The following is a 19,561-nucleotide window of genomic DNA, read 5'->3' on the forward strand; positions in this document are numbered from 1 at the left end:
ATAAGAAATACCTGCACCGCGGTAATGTCAGGCCTGTGGGCAGCAGTAAATCAGGGCTTGGTTTCTCATGACGTTCAGGATTAAGCACCCACATAACGCAGCCTCTGCCCCGACAAGCGCACGGTGGAACTGCTGTCCAAACACATCCCCCTTCCTCGCTCCGGCTGACTCACGGCCGCCTCGGAGAAACTCCCATCGGAACGCTTCTGTGCGGCCAGCGGCAGCTGCGCGGCGGCGTTCAGCCCCGTTCTGGGGCGGCGTTCAGCCGTTCTGCGCGGCGGCGTTCAGCCCCGTTGTGAGGCGGCGTTCAGCCCCGTTCTGGGGCGACGTTGTGCCCCCGTTGTGGGGCGGCGTTCAGCCCCGTTGTGTGCCGGCGTTGTGCCCCCGTCGTGTGGCGGCGTTGTGCCCCCGTTGTGTGGCGGCGTTGTGCTCCGTTGTGAGGCGGCGTTCAGCCCCGTTGTGTGGCGGTTCAGCCCCGTTGTGTGGCGGCGTTGTGCCCCGTTGTGAGGCGGCGTTCAGCCCCGTTGTGTGGCGGCGTTCAGCCCCGTTGTGTGGCGGCGTTCAGCCCCCGTTGTGGAGCGGCGTTGTGCCCCCGTTGTGAGGCGGCGTTCAGCCCCTGTGCCCCCGTTGTGGAGCGGCTTTATGCCCCCGTTGTGTGGCGGCGTTGTGCCCCGTTGTGTGGCGGCGTTGTGCCCCGTTGTGTGGCGGCGTTCAGCCCCGTTGTGTGGCGGCTTTGTGCCCCCGTTGTGGGGCGGCGTTCAGCCCCGTTGTGTGGCGGCGTTGTGCCCCCGTTGTGGGGCGGCGTTCAGCCCCGTTTTAGGGCGGCGTTGTGCCCCCGTTGTGGAGCGATGCGGAATTCCCGGCAGTGCGGGCGGGAGCGGGCAAGCAGAGGGCAGTGTGGGCACACGGACACAGCGCCGGGAGCGCCGGCCCCGGGCACAGCAGGAACAGCGGGAGCGGCTCGGGCCGGGGGCTCCGCCGGGCCCGCCGCACCCCGGCCTGCTTGTGATAGGCAAACACATTGTCATGACTTCACTCTTATTAAAAAAATAAAAATTAATTCTAAGTTTGGATGGGATTTAGCAATGAAATGCTTCAGGGCATGAGCTGTTTTCAGTGGGGAATTCTGCGAACAAAAAAGGATGGAGCCGAATCCCTGCCAAGGATACGGACAAGGACCGTGGAAGCAGATGGGATACAACTTCCCATGCACCAGGACCCACAGCTGGGCCAGGAGCAACGGGGGCACGGGCAGAAAGGGTGCCAAGAGCCACAAGGAGGAGGGAGAGCAATCGGAATAGGAGGAAGAGGAAGAAGAGGAAAAGGAGGAGGAGAAGGGTGCGCATCCCCCTTGCGGCTCCATACGGGCACGCGATGACGTCATCACCCCCGCGCGCGAAGGGCGTCTTCCCTTCCACGCGCCCCCGCACGCGCGCTGCCCAGCCAATGACAGCGGCGCGCCACCGCAAGGCCTCCTGGGGGCTGTAGTCCAGCGCGCGTCCCCCACCCCACCCGGCACCACAGCTGCGCGTCCCTGCCGCGACCGGGGCAGCGCCCGCCCCCCGCCCCCTTGTGGGCGTGGCCGACCGCCTCACCTGCCAATGGCAGAGCGGGTCAAGGTTCGGCGGGCGGGCGGCGCGGCCAATGGGCGCTGGCGGGCGGTGGAGGGGGCGTGGTCGGCGGTGTTTTGTTCGGTTGCCATTGAGCAGCCCGGTCCATACGCGCGGGGGAGGCGGCGCGGCCGCTCAGGTACCGGCGGCTGCCGTGATGGGGGGGAGCGGGGCGGGGGGGGGCGCAACGAGCGCGGCCGGCAGGTAACAACAGTTGTGCGGGTAACAGGTAACAGCCGTGTAGGCAACAGCCGGACAGGTAATAACAGCCCTGCAGGCAGCAGCCGGACAAGCAGCAGCCCCGCTGTCGGCCCGCAAGCAGTGCGGGGCAGAGGAGAGGCGGCCCGGCCATCCTCGGAGCCCTTGGCGGAGCCCACGAGGCCGAGCGCACCGCGCAGCCCCGGGCGGGCGGGGCAGCGAGCGCGGCCCGGGGGACCCTGCGGGGCGGGGGTGTCACCCCGAGGCTGCGCTTCCCCGCAGCGGCACCTCCTGCTGCCGCAGGGCTGCACGCTGCGCATCCCTCCGGTTACCTCGGCGGATAGGTAAAGCGGTGTGGATATCGTGCGTCTTGTTGTCATTGTCCGTGCTCGGCCCGGGCCGCGCTCCGCCCGCACCGCCGGGGCCGCTGCTGTGCGGCCGCCGCGGGCTGGAGGCGGCCGGCCCGCGGGAGGCAGCACGCCCGTACCCCCGGTGCAGTTGCTGGCGTTCCTGGGCGCTGCTGGGGCGCGATCCGGGCCGGCTCCGCGGCGCTGCCGTGGCTCCCTGGGGCCTGGCCCGGCCCGGCCGTGAGGGGACCCCAAGCGAAGGTGCCCGGCCGCGGCGGGGCTCGGACATTCCTTTGTGCCGCTGCCCTGGAAACACATGTCTGCAGGCACGTACCCCGGCGATTTTGAGGCGATTCCCCCCTGTCTGGCCCAAGGATAGAGTTACCTCTGTGGAGGTGCCTGTTTTTCCACAATAGCTGCCTTCCATAATGATTCCAGGGTGGAAACAGTGGCTATTTTCTTCCTTCCCCTCCCCTCAGCAATAGGAAAGTTGATTTTAGTTTATGGCCCCGAAGTGTAAGGACCAGTTGGGCTCAGTGGGTGAGTGAATGGGTTCTTTGTGTTATCCCAGCTTTTCTAAGGGCAGTAACATGGCTTTGTTCTGGGTATTTGGCTTATTAAACGTCTTCTGGCCTGCTGGAAGGCTGGATAGAAACGTGTGGTTGAATTTCTGGGTGCTCTTTCAGGAGGTCGCTTTAGGTCCTGTGAGATGGAGCAGGCACCCGCTGTGGAGCCTTCTCAGGATTGGTGTTCAGGGATCTGAACTCTTGGGGGTGGGATGGAGAAGTTCAGGAGATTTCCCCTTTAGGGAAGGACATCCCCATCCCAGCATTCAGAAGTTCGGCAGCACCCCAGCTTTGGGGCTGCAGGGTTGAGAGGGGCTGGGTGATTCTGTCCCTGGCTTTCACCAAGTCCTCTGCCTGGGGATGGGTTGCGTCGGCTGGTCAAATCCATTTTCTGATTCGCTGTGCCTACCTTGAAATTGGCTCCTTAGAACAGTTAGTAGAGCCTTTACTGTTGCATTGCCTCCCGTTCATTTGCCTGAGTGATAGCAAATACTTTTGTCAGAAAAATTTGCCATTTTTGGCAGGAACCAGTAAGTTTGTATCTCTTGTGGCAAGCTGAGATGTTTCTGGGTGTGTTTTAATTGTGAATGGTCTGCTCGCTTCTAGTCGGGCTTATGAAATGTGGAGCACAGTGTTTGCTGAATAGTAAAAACTTTCCTGATGAAGCATGTTACTTGATCTGGTTTTATTGGAGGTGCAGGGTACTTGTTCAGGCCCAAAGAGCTTGTATCCTCACAGTTACTGGGCTTCCAAAAATGTCTGGAAGAATTGCTCTCAGAGGCAGGAGACTAAAACATATATTTTAAGTAGCTCTACATAAGCTGGTGGAACTCTGAACTAGAAAATGGGTTCACTACTTATTCGTTTTGAATTTCCTTGAATTACTGTTCATATTAACATGTCTGCTATTTTTCATCAGCCCTATTTTTTTTTTTTTTGCATCAGTAGCAAGATGCTGCTCTTCATCATATGGAAGTAAATGCTGCCTGTTAAACACAAACTCCAAATCCTGATCTGCAAGATCAGCCCTCTAATGATATGATACTTTTTTGGGATGTTCCTGTGGTAATCTGGCAGTCCTCTAGCGGCCTTTACCTGCCAGTGCCCAGCCCATAGTTATTGTCTCTCTAGCTGGGGAATTAAAGTTGGCTAAATAATTGTGAAGGGTTATTTTAAGTTCAGGATGGTTAAACTTCCCTACTTCCTTTCAAAAAGCTGTTATTCTGCAGGGTACTGTGATTCAGAAGAATGAGGAGGCTGAAAGAAGAAATATTTATATTTGCAACCATTGTGTTAAGCTTTGGAAGTTTAGTAGAGGTGTAAAACTGTATTTATGAAAATATGGTGGGCAGATAAACTGAAAGCCTGACTGTACTGAGAAGACTGCAATTTATTGCATGGATTGCTTTATTTAAAACAAAACCTTGAAGGATTTATTCTTTCCTTTAGGAATTCCTTGAGAGTCTGGTAGCCATTACTGTGGCTCCCTTTTTTTAGTTCCTTCTTTTCCCTTCTCTGTGCTTTCTCCCCCTTCCTCTGTTGCCTCCCCCCAATCTACATTCCTTTGTGTTAGCAGTGATGATGGCAGTTCTAGTCACCTCCTGTGGTTTGATAGATTATTCCCTTTAGAATCATGGTGTACTTAAAACTTTCCAAACACAATTCTTTCCTTGCTCCTCCACTTTTTTGATGCTGGCTTTGAGTTTTGTTCTAAAAATTTGTCCTCTGTGGTTCTGCTTTGAGTTGTCTTAAAAACTATTAAGAAGTCTCCTTAAGCCTTTAGTGGAAAATATTAGTATTTGTGTTATGATTTACATTTCTTTTTGTGTATGTTGATGGTCATAACATAAACAGAAATTTTGTGTTTTGGCAACAGGGAACTTCTCTCTCCCCTGCAAGCTCACAAGTTCTGTGCTTTCTTTTTAGACAAAACTTTGCTTGCTTTAAAATGTAATTTTAATTTTTGTTAAATAAACTTCTTGGACTATTTTATTGCTACATTCTTGAGATCTGGTAGTTACCAGATGTTGCAGGTACTCTATTTTTAACTGTGAGAGATTTCTGTCCATTGTGGAGTTTTCTCCAACTTTTACTTCAGATAGTGTAACTAACATAACTTTATGGGGGGATGAAACTACTCACAAAAACCTGTGGAGGGCTTTATGAGCACTCCTGAAGGAAGGGTTCATCAGCACAAAGAAGCCCTGTTCAACTCTAGAAATGCAGGCACTTGATGTACAGTGCAGTGTCTGATGCTTTCTTGGTAGGTAAATTATAATCTCTTGACTCTGCACACCTGTGAGGGAGCCCCTTACATGGACAATCTGCTTTTTGGTTGTCATAAAGTTTGTCCTTAAAGAGATCTTAGCACTGAAGTACTGCTACATCATCACTACAGTGATGAGTCTTTTTAAGAAAAAATAACCACCTTCACTTTGTTGGTTTCTTTTAATTGTAAACACTCTGTTAGGGGAGTTGAGACAGTCATATTTTCAGAAGGTGGTTTTTCTTTGAGGATTTTCTTCTCACTCAAGAGGAGGCCTGTAAAAAAAAAAGAGGGGGTGTGGCATATTTTTAACTCATTTCTAGGCTGCATTACAATTTTTTTTGTGATGATCCAGTTGGATATTTTGGCACTGTTAAGTACAGAGAAACCTGAAATGAAGGTAACTGTCAACTCTTAATGTGGCCCTTTCTACATTTGGTGCTGTTTTGTCTTTTTTGGTTGTTTTGGAGAATAATATCATTAGCAAGCTGGCAAGGAGCTGCTCAGCTAACTGCTAATGCTTTGCAGTGGGTGTAAATTACTTCTGAAGGCCATGTTGTTGCTAATTTTTAGTTTGAGGGGAGGAAGTAGGCAGGGTTGTTACTAAATACATTATCTGGGTTATGCCTCTCAGTTTACTGACAGCACTTTTTTAAAGCAAGCAGTTGAATATTATGCTTTAAAGTAATAGGAAATGTTTCAATTAGGATATTTACTGAGTTTTAAAAACAAAACTAATATAATTGGCTTTCTTCTGTTTGAACTTGATTGTGTTCTGGCAAAATGCAGCTGCTGTGTTTTGCAGGTTGGGTGTTAGCAGTAAGATCAAGGGTTCTGATCAGCTGATGTTCACATCATTGCTCTGAACCTGATATGACAGCACTGTTTTGAGTTCCTGTGAGAATTAAACTGTAGGAAAGCACTGGGGAGAGTTGTCAGTGATGTATCAGACCCAGAATTTGGGACATCCAGTGCCAGTGATCCAACTGCCCTTCAGTGTGTGGGGGTCTGTCTGTGCAGACAGAGCCAAGGGTGTGGAAATCAAACTGGAGCTTTCATCACAAGTGTCATTTGCAAAGCTGACTCTGTGTACAAGACCTGCACATCGTTGTGGGGAGGGCATTTGAGCTGCAGGAAAGCTGTGGCTGCATTTGCTGAGCTTCAGAATTGGAGCACCCAGCTGGTACAGGAAATAGTTGAAGAAATTAACTGCAGCATCACTGTCTGTGCCTTTACTTTTGTGCTTTAGCCTGAGATCTATGATGCTGGAAGACAAGATCTGAATTCAATTTTTTTAAAGGAATACCTGTTTCTCCTTAAGACTCCCCTCATCCGGCCACCCTTGTCAACCAACTTGCTGCTTATTTGTTAATTCACTCCGGTTTTCTTGGGTTATGAAGGATCACATTTTTAACTTGCCCAGTTCTGCGTTGAAGTGAAGGTATTAAAAATAAAGGAAAATGTGTACTGTCCTAGTAAGACCTCATGTAACAGGGCTGTGGCTTTTCTTCTACTGTCACTCCCCTTTAGCCATTAATAGGAATAATAGAAACTTCTGTTGGTGTTATATTAACTTTAGGTCCCTAATTTGCATCTCAAATAACATAGTGAACAGCATTAATGCCTTCGAGGGGTTTGGGAGATTTTTTTAATTTGTAGGGTAAATGTATTTTTTTAACCTAATTGGGCAGTTCAAATTATTATTGCAGTGTGTTTAATTTTTGCTCTGCACAGCTTGTGTTGATTTCAGTAGCTCTAAATCATTCCTTCAGTGCTGTGCACATGTGTTATGTTTCATCTTCTTAATTGTGGCTTTAGATTTGTCTTGGTTAAGTATTCATCTATCTCATACATTTACTACTGGATACCTTGGTGTTTTTGTTCCTTATTTTACCCTCAAAAGTTTATTTAGAATGAAAATTCTTATTTTCAAGATTCTTTTTCCTTTAACTCCCCCTTCTTTCCCAAATGCACTTCTCTGCCTTCCTTTAAGGTTTCTGTTGATCTGACCTCCTTTGGTTTTAGAGGGATAAAAGTTTAGCCTGTTTAAGGAAGGGGGCAAGTGACAAAAGCTGTGTGTCAAACCCTGTGGCATTATCAGCTGCCACTTTCCAAAAGTAGTACACAGAATATGGAAGAGGCTAAAGTTTGGAGCCTCAGGTGTGATGCAGGTTATGAAACAGAATTGTAGGAACATAGCTGGGACAGGATGATGGTCTGGGGTTCTGCCTTCTGCAGCTCAGCATTTCTTAGTCAATATGCAAATGGCCATTGAGGTTGCAGGTGGTTTTTGTACAATGTTGTCTTTTCGTAATGTAGGAAACTTCTGATCTGTGGACTGCTGGAGGGTGTGATTTTTTGATTTTTTTTAAGTGCTGGTCTCCAGTTAGATACCTTAGACCTATTTGTATGTTTGTACAATGTTTTTGATGAACTGACAGTTAAAATTGCAATCCTAGTTCTTTTAAAAAAGGAACAACTTTTCCCAATTATCCCTGTGTGACAGTAGTGGCAAATGATTCATTGCTGTCAGTTAGACTGGAGGGTACTGGTGTGTGAGCATGCCTCCAGACTACTAGTGCTTCAGAGTGTAATTTGATGCAGTAGTTAGTAAATGAGAGGAGAGAGGGGTAATGAAAACAGCATTTAAGAACTACTTACATGAACTGACTGAAGTACAGCATGTATTTCTTGTAGTGGGAAGGGGGGAAGGAACAAGTACCCAGCACTTCATGGTTTCATTTCTTAAAAATGAAACATGAAATGAAACAACAGAGTTGAACCTTGATGAATTTGAGACGTGTGAGAGACTTGGAGGCTAAACTGAAGTGCTGCTGCCTGTTGTAAGAGGCTCCAAAGGTTAAGAGACAACAGGGGTGTCGCTGGTTTGGAGATTGTGCTGGCACTGGAATGTGAGCCAGCATGTTCCAGTGCCAGCCTGGTACTTGGCCTGTTCCCTTCTCAGGATGCACAGTGGTCTGCTTGAGCTTGGCTTCATATGTGCCTGCTGACTTCATCCTTTTCTTCCATTAGCACCCCATCCTGACCAGACCTTTCTGATTCAATATTTGGATAAGAAATGGCTGAACTGTGGGAGGGTAAGGTGGACTGCCGCTGCTCTTCTGTTTTCATGCTTCACAAATCAGAAGAATGTCCTTTAATAAAGCAGGAAAGTACCTGGATAAATACTTGTAGTACCAAACTATTACAGAGGATGAAAATTACTTGTTTTATGCTGCTTTTTAGGTGGCCTATTTATGCTTGAGCTATTAAGAGTTAATTCTTCTGTGCTTTAGTGACTTTGGATTTTGCAGTTTAAATGTGAACTCTGGCTGCTGTAACTAATGCTCTTTGCTTCAACTCCTCATCTGTAAAATGCTGCATATCTTAATTTTTGTTTTGGAATATTTGGCTGCTGCATGCAGCATTTTCCATCCTCAGGAAGTCCTAAGCCAGCCTGAGGCAGTGGGTGTAAAAGGTGCATGCACATGTTTGTGTGACAGTGCCTTGACACAACATCAGTGAAAGCCATTACATCACCCTGCTGGGTTGTTGGAAGGCAAAGCACGCCTGCCTTTCTGAAGTAATAGGCTTCTGGCTTCTCTTGGTCACAAGAAAGATGCAGCAAGATACTGCAATATTGCTGAAACTTGCATGCTGCCATAGGAGGGGATTTTTTTCTGTGTGGAGAAAGTGTGGGGCAGGTATAACTTTGTTTGGTAATAATACAATAACCTGATTGTGCAAATCCTGAAGTTTTAATTTGAAAAATCAGAAAAGTAACTTGTAGTTCATTGAAACTCAAAAAACATGGGAGGATAAGCAAAAACGTTACAGGGGCTTGAAATTGAGTTAATAAAAAAAAAAAAAAGTAGGGCTGGTGGTGAGTCTCCTGCCTCATACTGGTGTTGCACCTCTAATGTGATTCATAACAGAAGCCTGAGCAGCTCTTCTTTCTCCTTAGTCCAGTAGTTTGCTGTCCTCAGTATTAAAACTTGTTCTGAATATGAAACCAGACATCTTTCTTCCCCTGTAGTAAGTAATCTTCAAAAATATTTGAACTGTTCTTTGCAGTGTTCCTGTTTCCTTGTCTCTTGCCCCCTCCACCCTTGTTATACTTTGTCCCAAATAAAACTGGGGTATTGAGGTCTTCCTGAGGCATCATGTCTTTTCAGCTCTGGTCACTCCTGTTGTTCTCTCAAGTTAGTTCACGTTGGGCTTCAAGTGTGGCGCTCACAACCCAAGTCTGTACTGCAGCTGGAGCTTTTTGTGCTGAGTGGAGTGAAAAAAATGGCTCCATGTGCCCAGGAGCTGATATTCCTGTTTATGCATCCCCATACACTGGACTTTTACCACCATCTTAACACTCATTTCAAGGTCAGCCTGTTGGTCCCACCTAGCTCACAGCTTTGTTCTGAAGAACTTGCCTTCCTGTTGGTTCATTTAATCCTGCATGATTGTGCCTTTCAGAACTCACTTGTATCCTATATTACTTGCAGAACAATTTTCAAACTTGTCAGAGTTAAGCAGGATTTTAAGGCTGTCTTGCAGTCCTTCCTGCTGTTCTCCTATATAACAAGGCTCCTGTGCCAGCAGCAGATCTCAGGAAGCACAGAAATGGAACTGAGCTGGGTTCCTGCTCTGGGTTCTCCCACACACCACTGGCAGCTGCTCTCTGGCTGTGATTGTCCCCCAAGGACTGCCTTTGCTTACCTCCCAGCAGCACAAGGCTGTAAAATTCAGGTGTGCGAGCTCACAGGTTCCTCCCTGTCCCTAAACTCTGTTGTACTGATGTCCCAGTGAAGCAGGTGGGTGCTGCACACCTGTAGTGCTCACAACATGTTCCCACTCTTCCCAGAGGTTCTACTTAATATGGAGGACACATTGCATGACTTTTGACCTTTTTCTTTTTGCAGGCATAGAATGAAGACGGACCTAACCTCAAACTGATGTCCAAACCCTTGCTTCTTTGTTTTGTCTTAAGAAAGCCCCAACCATGTCCTGTTTCTGTCTGTATTTAAATACATCACATAACAGTCTAAATCTAGTACCTTGCAAATAATTCCAGGTGTTACAGACTGAAATCATCTGTAGTTAGAGGTCTTTGAAGCTGTCCATTCTTGAGATGGAATTGCTCTTTCATTGCAAGCTGTGTGTCGAAGGATAAGCTCCACTACTTGGAACAGCTTTTTTTAGAGTATTTTTCTTGGATTTGTATTTGTAAGTATTTTTTTGACATCTCTATAGGTGCAATTTTCTCTGTTTGAAATCTTAGTTCTCATATTATCTCCCCTGTCAAACTTGATGCACATAATAAATCTTGTGTTGCACAGAAATGGATTTTTCTGGGCCCTGTCTCTGTTGAGGTTGTTTGACACAGTTCTATAAGTGCTATTCATTGGTTTTTTTCTCCAGCACCTCCTCTAAACTTTCTTTACATCTCTGCCATTCAGTAATTCCCTTGGACTTGCTCTTATCATTGCCTTATTTATAGTCTCTGCATGTGTAGCAGTTTATTCTCATCACACGTGTATTTGAGTGTAGTTAGAAGTTTTATTGTGCCTGGTTACAGGCTGGAATAATGAGTCTTCCAACTGTTCTTTCCACTGGATGCTCTAAGGAGATGGACAGATACACTTTGAAACCATGCTGCATTGTTAAATTGAGCAGAGGTTTAGGAAGTCTGATGGTCCTTGGCTAAAGATACTGAATGTTTGTTAGCTGGGATTACCTCAGTGACCACTCTGAACCCACAGAATGTTACCAGAGCAGTAAGGCAGCATCATCTGGTGTTGGCAAGTTAAAGGCAGTGTGGATGGTGAAATCTGTGCAGAGTGTACTTTAGGTTAATAGTTGTTTGTAAGTGTTAGACCTTAAACAGGATTATGGGGGAGCTATGCTCAGAAAAGCTCTTTCAAGGTGTGTTCATGGATGTGGCAGGTTTTTCTGTATGAAGTGTGATACTCCAATTTTACTAACATATTTTACTGTAAAATTCCATGTGTTCTTGAGATTAGACTTTATAGTCTGTTAAATATACAGTCTTAAACTTTGGAACTACTTTGGGGGGACGTTCCCTTTGTCCTTTTCTCACTGGAGCGCAAGTTTATCAAATAATACCAAACCTGTTTGAGTTCTGATGTGGCTGTTGAACTGAGCCTAACTGCCATGAAGTAAATGCCTGTTGCACCTGCAGAAAAGGCTGCAGCTGTCAGAAGCTTGTTTATCACTTCAGTACTTCTTGAGTCCAGGTGCTCAGCCAGTGACTTCCCGTAACACAGTTGTTTGTTTCAGATCTTCAGCAGAAAAGATGTTACTGCTTTATGCAGATTATAGTGTGCTTAACCTTTGCATGTGTGAAGATACCAGGAACCCAGGTGTAATTTCAGAGTTTTATTTTAAAGGAAGCTTAGATGGGCTATACTTTTTGTCAGCATTGAAAGATCATTTGAAAGACTGCATCTAACTCTTACTGTTGACTTCATCAGATACATCTTTACTGTTTTGTGCTTCGGCTTGGTTATTGAAGTTGATCTTGACAGAATGCTGTCATCTGTACAGGTGCCTGCCCCCCAAGTGGGACATCCCATTTCTCTTCCAAACACTCTTGGTCCTGTCCTCCTTTGCACAGTTGCTGTCTGTGAATGTTACGTGCTGGACTTGCCAGGTGACTTAACTTCTGCCATTCAAATCTGCTACATTTCTGTCCCAGTCAGGGAAGATTAAAAGTGAAGGCCTTCCTCAACACTCATTTTTCTGCTGGCATTTTTGTGCTCAAATAAAACAGTTATTTTGGTTTGTACTGACTGAAGTATGGCCTGTAGTATTTGTGTACTAATTGGCACCTTGTGCCTGTTTGCTTCCTGTACCAGGGGCATGGTTTTACATTAAGGCTTCGTAGCCCATCCTCTGTGAGTGAACTTTGTAATTTGGAGTTCTAGTGACTTCTGTGAATCCCCTTTGACAAGTAAATCTTTCTGTAGAAGTAATGAGCTGTTTGTTGATCGTCAGGTAGTGTTGAGGTAGTACACAGAGAATACTGAGCTTTTCCATCAAGCAAAGGTGATCTTCCAGTATTTAAAGAAAAAACAATCATACTAATGTAGCTAAAATAGTTCACTTTTTTTCCTTCTCTGACATGGTGTAACTTTGTGTCATGAATTTTCTCTAGTTGATGTAATTGTTACAAATGCTTTTTCTCAATACCTACTGCAATGTGTACGCCTTGGTTGGTATCTTGACCTCTACCACAGCGTTTCCTGAATCCAGCTGTTCAGTGTGCTGCTCAAGGCTGACTGCATTGAGACAAAGTAGTTATCTGGCTTTTCAAGTAGTCTAGTGAGCTAGTCAGAGCTGCATAGCTCAACTGAACTAATTTTTATTGAAGTACCTTTAATAGGTCTGGCAAGAGGGATGTCCCTGGTGACACTTGATGTCTGAATTGAATGCTGAAAGCACACACAGTATTGATGTGTACTGCCTTTGTCTTTTTATTTCATTCCATTATTTTAATGGGCTTTAATTTGTGGTCAGCTCATACTTGGGTCATTTGTGGACTCGGAGCTCACATGTAGAGCAGATTATATGTAGTGCAGATCCCTTCAGAGAATTCACCATTCAAAAGCTTGTGGTATGTGCAAAACAAGTTGGAAACCAGCTATTAAGTTGATAGGAACCATAGTTTAGCAAAGTAAAGAGCAACAAGAAGAAATTCTTCAAACTACCACTCAGTTTTGCTGTTTGTAGCATGATACTAAGACCTCTTCATTTAAAAGAAAATTTTTGCTATTTGAAAACTGTGTGGTACCTGGGTTCTAATGGATCTGGTGACTAGATGGGTGTTGTAGAACTTGGGATCTTTGTGTGCCACCTCTTGAGGTGGTATCTCCTGCCACATGAGTTAGGGTTTCTTCAGTGACAAATTGCAGATGGTGAGCCCTGATAGAGAACGAGTTTGGGCCATGAGATGGAGCTTGGTTGTCAGCTGCACACCATATTTCATATCTGTTCAATACGTTTCCATGCTCTTTCCACACAGATAATGCAGCAGCAAGCTTTAACTATTTTATGCAAGCCTGCATAGACTTTTACTATTGTGTAGACTCTTCCTGTAATTTGCTTTCTTTATACTTTAGGGCTTTATATGAAAATTTGTCAACAGTGAACTGCTAAATTAAGGGTACACACATCCATATGCTCATTCAGTATAGTTGCACAATGCTCTTCTGGAGAGTTCCAGTTTTGAGACACGGATATACTTTTCTGAAGCTGCTAAATTGGGCATAGTACTTTGTCATGAGAAGGAAATATTACTCATAGTATGAAAAATAAGTACAGTGAGGCTTGGAGAAATGTGCTTCATGTTGCTGTGTGGATGTATGGATATTTACAGAATACGGCTCGGAATTTGAGTTCTAAATTTAGTGCTATCTGCAGTTCACCAGCTGTACTATTTACTGAAGAATATTTGGACTACCATAGGTTCCTCATTTTTAATTTCCATAGTTGTATGCAAGCTAATGAAGGGAGACTTCCCTGTGTGCAGATTATATAGCTCATTAGATCCGTGAAATGCCATGAAGTAGCATCTTAACATAAGTGTTTTTCACCTGGCCTGAGGCCTCCAGCAAGAACATTTCACACTTGGGATCATAAAAACAAACCTACTAGTTGAGCTTTTTATTTTAAACAAGCCAACCAGATGTCTGAAACTCCTCAGAATGAACCTGAAGGCAAACAGGAGGAGGTTTATTAGCTGTGTGTGTTTTGGGAGCAGGATGTATGGAAGAGATTGGTATAATCCCTCAGCTCCAAGCTCATAGGCTTTGCTAATAGAACAGTACTTCAGTGCTGGTGTTCTTCCATTCTGTCACAGAGAAGCAGGATGTGTGTGGGGTAATCGTTGTCACTGCCATACAATTGAAGGGTCAGTGCTATATTTTCTTCAACCCTGGGTATTTTTAAAGTATGCCTGTCTGCTTTACTTCTCAGTTTTAAGGGCAAACATTAAGCAAAAGTAGGTGATACTACTTGGGGTTTTTTCCCCCTTTGGCTTTTCTAACCAGTGGAGTGAAGCAATTATATTGATAGTAGGGCCAGTTGATCTATTTTTTTCATTTTTCAGGCCTTAGGGGGAAAAAAAAAAATCTCATGGGTCTTGTACAATCTGGATCACTTGCTTTAGTGAAAGTCTGGTGAATTTCTCCAAACAATAATATTATCAGTGTAAATTACTATTTGAATCTGAGTATTGTATTTTACTGGAGGCTTAGTCTATGAAGTAAATACTTCCATTGGTTTTAAATAGCATATTTATAAAAGCAGTATGTGAAGGTGAACGTAATTTGTGTAGGACCTGAGCTTTGAGCTTTTAGTAATATTCACTGAATGTTACAGCAAAAAAGGTGGAGATGCCCACTAGGTTCTGTTCTGAATTGCTTAAACAGGCAATAGCTCTTGGTCTGAGTAGTGTAGTCTTGAAATGATGACTGTTAGCTCATTTAGTTCATAATCACAGCAAAAGCCAAGGGCTTGGTGTTCATGTGTTCAAGGCTCAGTAGATTGGAGTTCTGTTCCTCAACATCTCGTTGTAGCCTTGGGCTTTCTGCAGTAGGGCTGAGGAGAAAGAGTCCAAATCTCACATTGCAGGGAGATGACTGGTTGTGGGCCAGCACTGATGGCTCATTCAAATGGAACTCCAAACAACGTAGATGTAAATATTCTTCAGCAAAATTAGTGAAATCCTTGCCTTGTTGTCGTGGTGGATTATTTTAGGAAGGAGTTTAAGTAACACAAGCATCTTGGAACAGCATCTTTGTACAGCATCAGACCCAAGGCACAGCTCATCTGCTGTCCTGTCTGACAAAGATACTTTAAAAGATGCAGGATGACTTGTCTGTGATGTGAGTATTTGGTCTTCATCAGTTCTGAAAGACAGGTTTAAACGTGAGAGACTGACTTCTTACTGATATGAGTTGGCAATAAAAAATGCTTTAACCTCTGGCTGTGTTGAGTTCTTAGCCCTAGTTTTCTGTAGTGATATATTCCCTGCTTTAATTAGGTATGACCTGGAAAAAGTCTCTTGAGCTTACTTCACCACTTCTGTTGCTTTGAGAAGTGTACTTTATAAACTGTGACAAAGGTTTAACATTGCCTTTCTCCTTTCTCTTCTTTTTCCTTTCTGGAAAGTGACTCTCATCTTGTTTCAAAGCCAAACCCAAACTATTGATAGTAACTTGAGAAGCAAAAAGGGGTATATTTATTACAGACAACAGTTCGTGTAAAATATTTTGGCTAATTCAAAATGTATTAAATTATTTCGGGTCTTTGTTTTGTATGTGTTCCTCAGCCAGGTTGGGTGAATTGTACAGCTAAAGATAGGAAACCATACCATCAAAAGTAATACCAAAGTATTACCTTTAACTTCTTTCCAGCATATCACCTGTCTTTTTAAAATAAAGTGGAATCCAGAGGCTGTGTGTGATGGTCGAGGCTTCCTTTCCTTCTCATAGGAGCTCTTGGATCTGAAGTGTGGGAGATGGAGTAGAAGTGAGGGTGTAGGATGCAGCTTTATTTTAGTAGCAGTTTATATTTTGTTTCAGCTGCCTCAGTGACCAGGTGGCCTTAGTGATGATGCTTAGGGTCAAAACAGTGAAATTCTGGGCTCAGTAGTGATTTTCTGCATTTGAGGTAAGTGGACCTAATATTTAGTCTCATCTGTTTCTGGAGGTATTAACAACCCAAACCCTATTTTTTTACCTCAGAGTGGTGATCTGTAGTTCTGCCTTAAACATTAATGTTGTATATTCTTCAGCAGACAGTTTTGAGCTTTTGATATTCCTTGTGCTTCCAGGACCTCTGAAATATCTGAACTGTATCTCCAGTGGCCATAAGTTGATGTAAAGGATGTATTCTAGCCTATTTCTCGTGTCCTTTCTTGGTGTTCTGTGCTGGAGTTGTGTCAACCTGAATCCAAGCTTGAACACTTCATAATATTGAAGTTTCCTTCTAATGAAAACTAGTTTATGAAAACTATGCATAGAGAAAGATGAGAGGTTCTGTAACTCATGAAATCTGTCTTCAGTCCTTTGAGAGAAACTCTAAATTGCAAACTGGGTTCTTTGGCTTCTTTGTTCAGAGTTCTAGAATGTGTAGAGTGCGGTGTTAAGGCTTTGTCACGTCTGGACTCTTCAGGGAGAACAAATACAATTGAAACCATTTTTGAGATGGTTGTGAAACAGTTTCTACAGAATACAAACTAGGATTATAAACTCTCTTCTCTTTGTCCCTTTTGGTCAGAAACTGTTCTTTTAATGCACGGTTAAAAACCTCTTTGTAAACAACCTCAGAAAATAAAGAGATGCTAGTTAAGGGGTGCTTGGCATTGAGAGGACTCCTGAAGTATAATATGTTGGAAATGGAGGTGTCCCCTTTTAGTGTATTGGAAATGGAGGGATCCCCCAAAACATTGATTAATAACTTTATAGCTGTAGGAAACTTTCTAATTAAAACAGATTGTTTTTTTCATTGATGTGGAATTTTGGAAGGTTTGCAGAACAGCCACACTGCAGATTAATGCTGGAAAGGATAGAATCCAAATAATTCTCTTTTAAGTGCCTGCTCTCAACAACTTTTCTGGGCTAAAAGTTATTAATAATAGACTTATGTTGTAAGGAATGCTTAGCCTCTCTATGAACTTCTTAGCACTGTAGTAAATAGTATGTATTTTTAGAAATAGAATATTCTCTTCCCTTTTGGAAGTTGGAATTTTGCATTGCAGGAAGCTAGACATTTTTTAGCTTTTTGTCAGATGGCATAAAGTATTAGCTTAGCAGTTTCTGAAAAGCTGGTCTTCCAACTTAGAGTTGCTTCAAGCATAAGTGGGATGGGACAGATGATGCTCTGTTAAAACTTGATCAGTTTTATGTGGTGGTTCAATTTGGAAATGCTTCTTGGATGCTGCAGAAAGTGCCAGGAGGCAAAAAATCGCATCACCTTTCATCTAGAGTCTAGTAGCAAAGTCATCTAGATCTGGAGTTAGTACTGCTGCAGTGATTAGCTCCTTTGGCTTGCTGAAGCAGAGATAATATTTTAAAGGACCTGCTTATCCGAATTGGAATTTTGACTCCAGCTAATCCTTTTCTTCTGCTGGGAGCAAGCTAAGTGCATGTATGGGATTGTTGGTAATAAAGGCTCCGTGTAGCACTCAGAGCAAAGAGTAGGCAATAATGTGAAGTAACAGAGGGAGCAACCCTCTGTGTTCTCACAGGTCATTTTAGTGTCACAGGCAGAAAAAGAATGGAACACTGATCACCAAGAAACACCTACATTTGTGTTATGGGGAAATCATCTAAAAATCTTGTGATCTCTTTTTCTTTATCCAAGATAGAACTTCCAGAAACAGAAGAAATTGTTAGAAGTGTTTCAAACAAATGTAAATTTTCCCATTGAGATGAGCTGTTGCTGGAACATTTTGTCCTGCAGGATGCAGAGGAGGAGGAGGAGTGGGTTGGAAATGAGTCTGGCTGCTTTACTTTCTTAGAGCCAAGGAGAGATTTTTTTTTTTTTGTGTTGGCTTTGTGTTCTTCATCAGGACTCTTCATCTCTTTGAAAGTAGCTTGTCAAACTGAATGAGCTTCTGACATCCTTTAATTGACTGGGAGGTTGGATAATCTGTATTTTTAGTAGGCTTCCCCAAAAAAGACACTAGTGATGTCACTGAGAAAATACAGAATTTGTGACATGAGCACTTCTGTTCTATCTTCACTGTTAATTTTGGCAGAGATTTTACAAGTCATTACTACTTGTAGCTAAACTTTATCGAAATAAACCCTCTCTCCTTTAGTAGTACTATAGAGATATAATAATGAACCTTTACTTTTTCCAGCCTTCAGAATGAAGAGAAAAGAACTTTACATCAGAGACAGTGGTGATACTGATTCCATCACATCTCATTCTCCAGCTTTGAGGAATGTTAGCTTTGGCTTGCATTTGGAGTTTGATTTTTATATTCCATTTATTCATTTTTATTAGTGTACCTTTGAACAACAACAAAAAAAATCTTCTCTTCCTCCCCAGCTCTCACCTCTGCCCCTCAGCTCAAGGAGATGGTAGGAAGATAAAGTCTCTCCCAGGACAGAGACTGAGTAACATCTTTTGTTGTGCATGTTTATCTTGGAGGTCTCAGCTTGCTCACTATCCTACCTAATCAGGCTCCACAAAGGATGGTGTGCTAAGGGAAAGATGGCCATAATCTTGTAGGACTCCATCCAACTTGGAGCTCCAGGGCCTGTTGTTATCAGCTCAAGGCTTGGAGGATGTTCCTGTTTGAACTGGCAGCGCCTGGCTCTGCTGCTGCTGGTGGAGACGTGGTGACAGCAGAGGTGTGTCACCTGGGGACTGTGCTTCCAGGCTCTCTGGAGGCTGGGGCAGCACTGGATTGTGCCAAGATCTCTGCCATGAGGCAGCTGAAAACATGTAAATTCAGCAGCATCCTCGTTGCCCTAACAAGGATGGTCAAATGGTTCATATTACTGAAAATCCAATTAGTGTGAAGTGCTGAGCAGTTTGAGAGGGATTCAGCCTGATAAGCATAAAGAGCATGATAAGGAGAGGCTGAAAAATAAAGTTGGCTGCCTTTAACCAGCTCTAGAAAAATAGCATGGTGGAAAAAGTACATAAACAGCTTTCTCTACTCTCTCTCTCTGTGGATCCATTAAATACATACCATAGCAGAGAGTCTTGAAATAAACTATAACCCTCAAAACCAGGAAGATTAAGTGAGGCGTTTCCCTCTAGGAGGTACTGAGGGACAAAAGGCTTATAAATACATAATAACAAAGATTTAAAATGACCACAGCTGAGTCAAGTAATTCTGAAGAATCTCTTGTCTCCTGGCAGACAATATTAATTAGCAAAGATGAGGGAAACAATTCTTTGTAGTTTATACATAGCTCAACCAGAGTGAACCAGCAGTTTGGTCACTGAGTTAAGGTGCTGAGGCTGCAGGGAGGATTTCAGAGCCCTTTGAGCTGGTAAGTTTGACCAGTCAAATTGGGAAAGGAAGATGGGAGCAAAACATGTTCAAACCATGCTTCAGGAGGCGGTATCTAATTTCTAATTAAAGAGAATCTGCGTGGCTCAGTGTAGGAAATGCTGATGTCAACTGGCTTTCTTGTGTGGGGGATTACTTTTCTTTCTGATGCTGTGGTTGGACAGGTACTTGGACAGGCAGTGTCAGCATCCCACAATGCTCCCACACAGGCATTTGTGTCCAGTTCATGGCAAACCAGGCTGGGGAGCTGATCCAGCTGGAAAACAACATTTCCCAGAAACAAAAGGAAGTGTTTTGGTTTCATCCAGCTATAAAAATTCCTTGATCTAGTTCTCTGTGATGAGCAGAAACACTTGTGCTGGCACACTGCTGTGGGCCACAAATAGCCAGAGAAGAGAATGTGTTGGCAGTTGTGATGGCAGCTGAGGTACATCAAACTGCAACCTAGAATGGCTTTCAGTGGTGGGAGTGTGATGGTGACATTTCAGTGGTAGGAGTGTGTTGGTGACATTTTGACCACT

General features: G+C 44.2%; 1 protein-coding gene across 2 annotated transcripts in view; it reads left to right on the plus strand.

Moving 5' to 3' along the window:
- Positions 1 to 1,660: 1,660 nt before the first annotated feature.
- FAM53A (family with sequence similarity 53 member A) overlaps positions 1,661 to 19,561 on the plus strand; it is a 70,582-nt gene continuing 52,681 nt past the window's right edge. The window contains exon 1 of one of the 2 annotated variants that reach the window (XM_041402701.1): positions 1,661 to 1,749. The gene's annotated coding sequence lies outside the window, so the exon portion shown is untranslated. Of the gene's footprint in view, positions 1,750 to 8,020; positions 8,086 to 19,561 lie in introns of those variants that run through there. The other variant, XM_041402702.1, reaches the window with a different exon arrangement.

The sequence above is a fragment of the Onychostruthus taczanowskii genome, unplaced genomic scaffold (assembly GCF_017590055.1).
Source record: "Onychostruthus taczanowskii isolate IOZ18803 unplaced genomic scaffold, ASM1759005v1 scaffold2, whole genome shotgun sequence".
Classification (NCBI taxonomy): Eukaryota; Metazoa; Chordata; class Aves; order Passeriformes; family Passeridae; genus Onychostruthus; species Onychostruthus taczanowskii.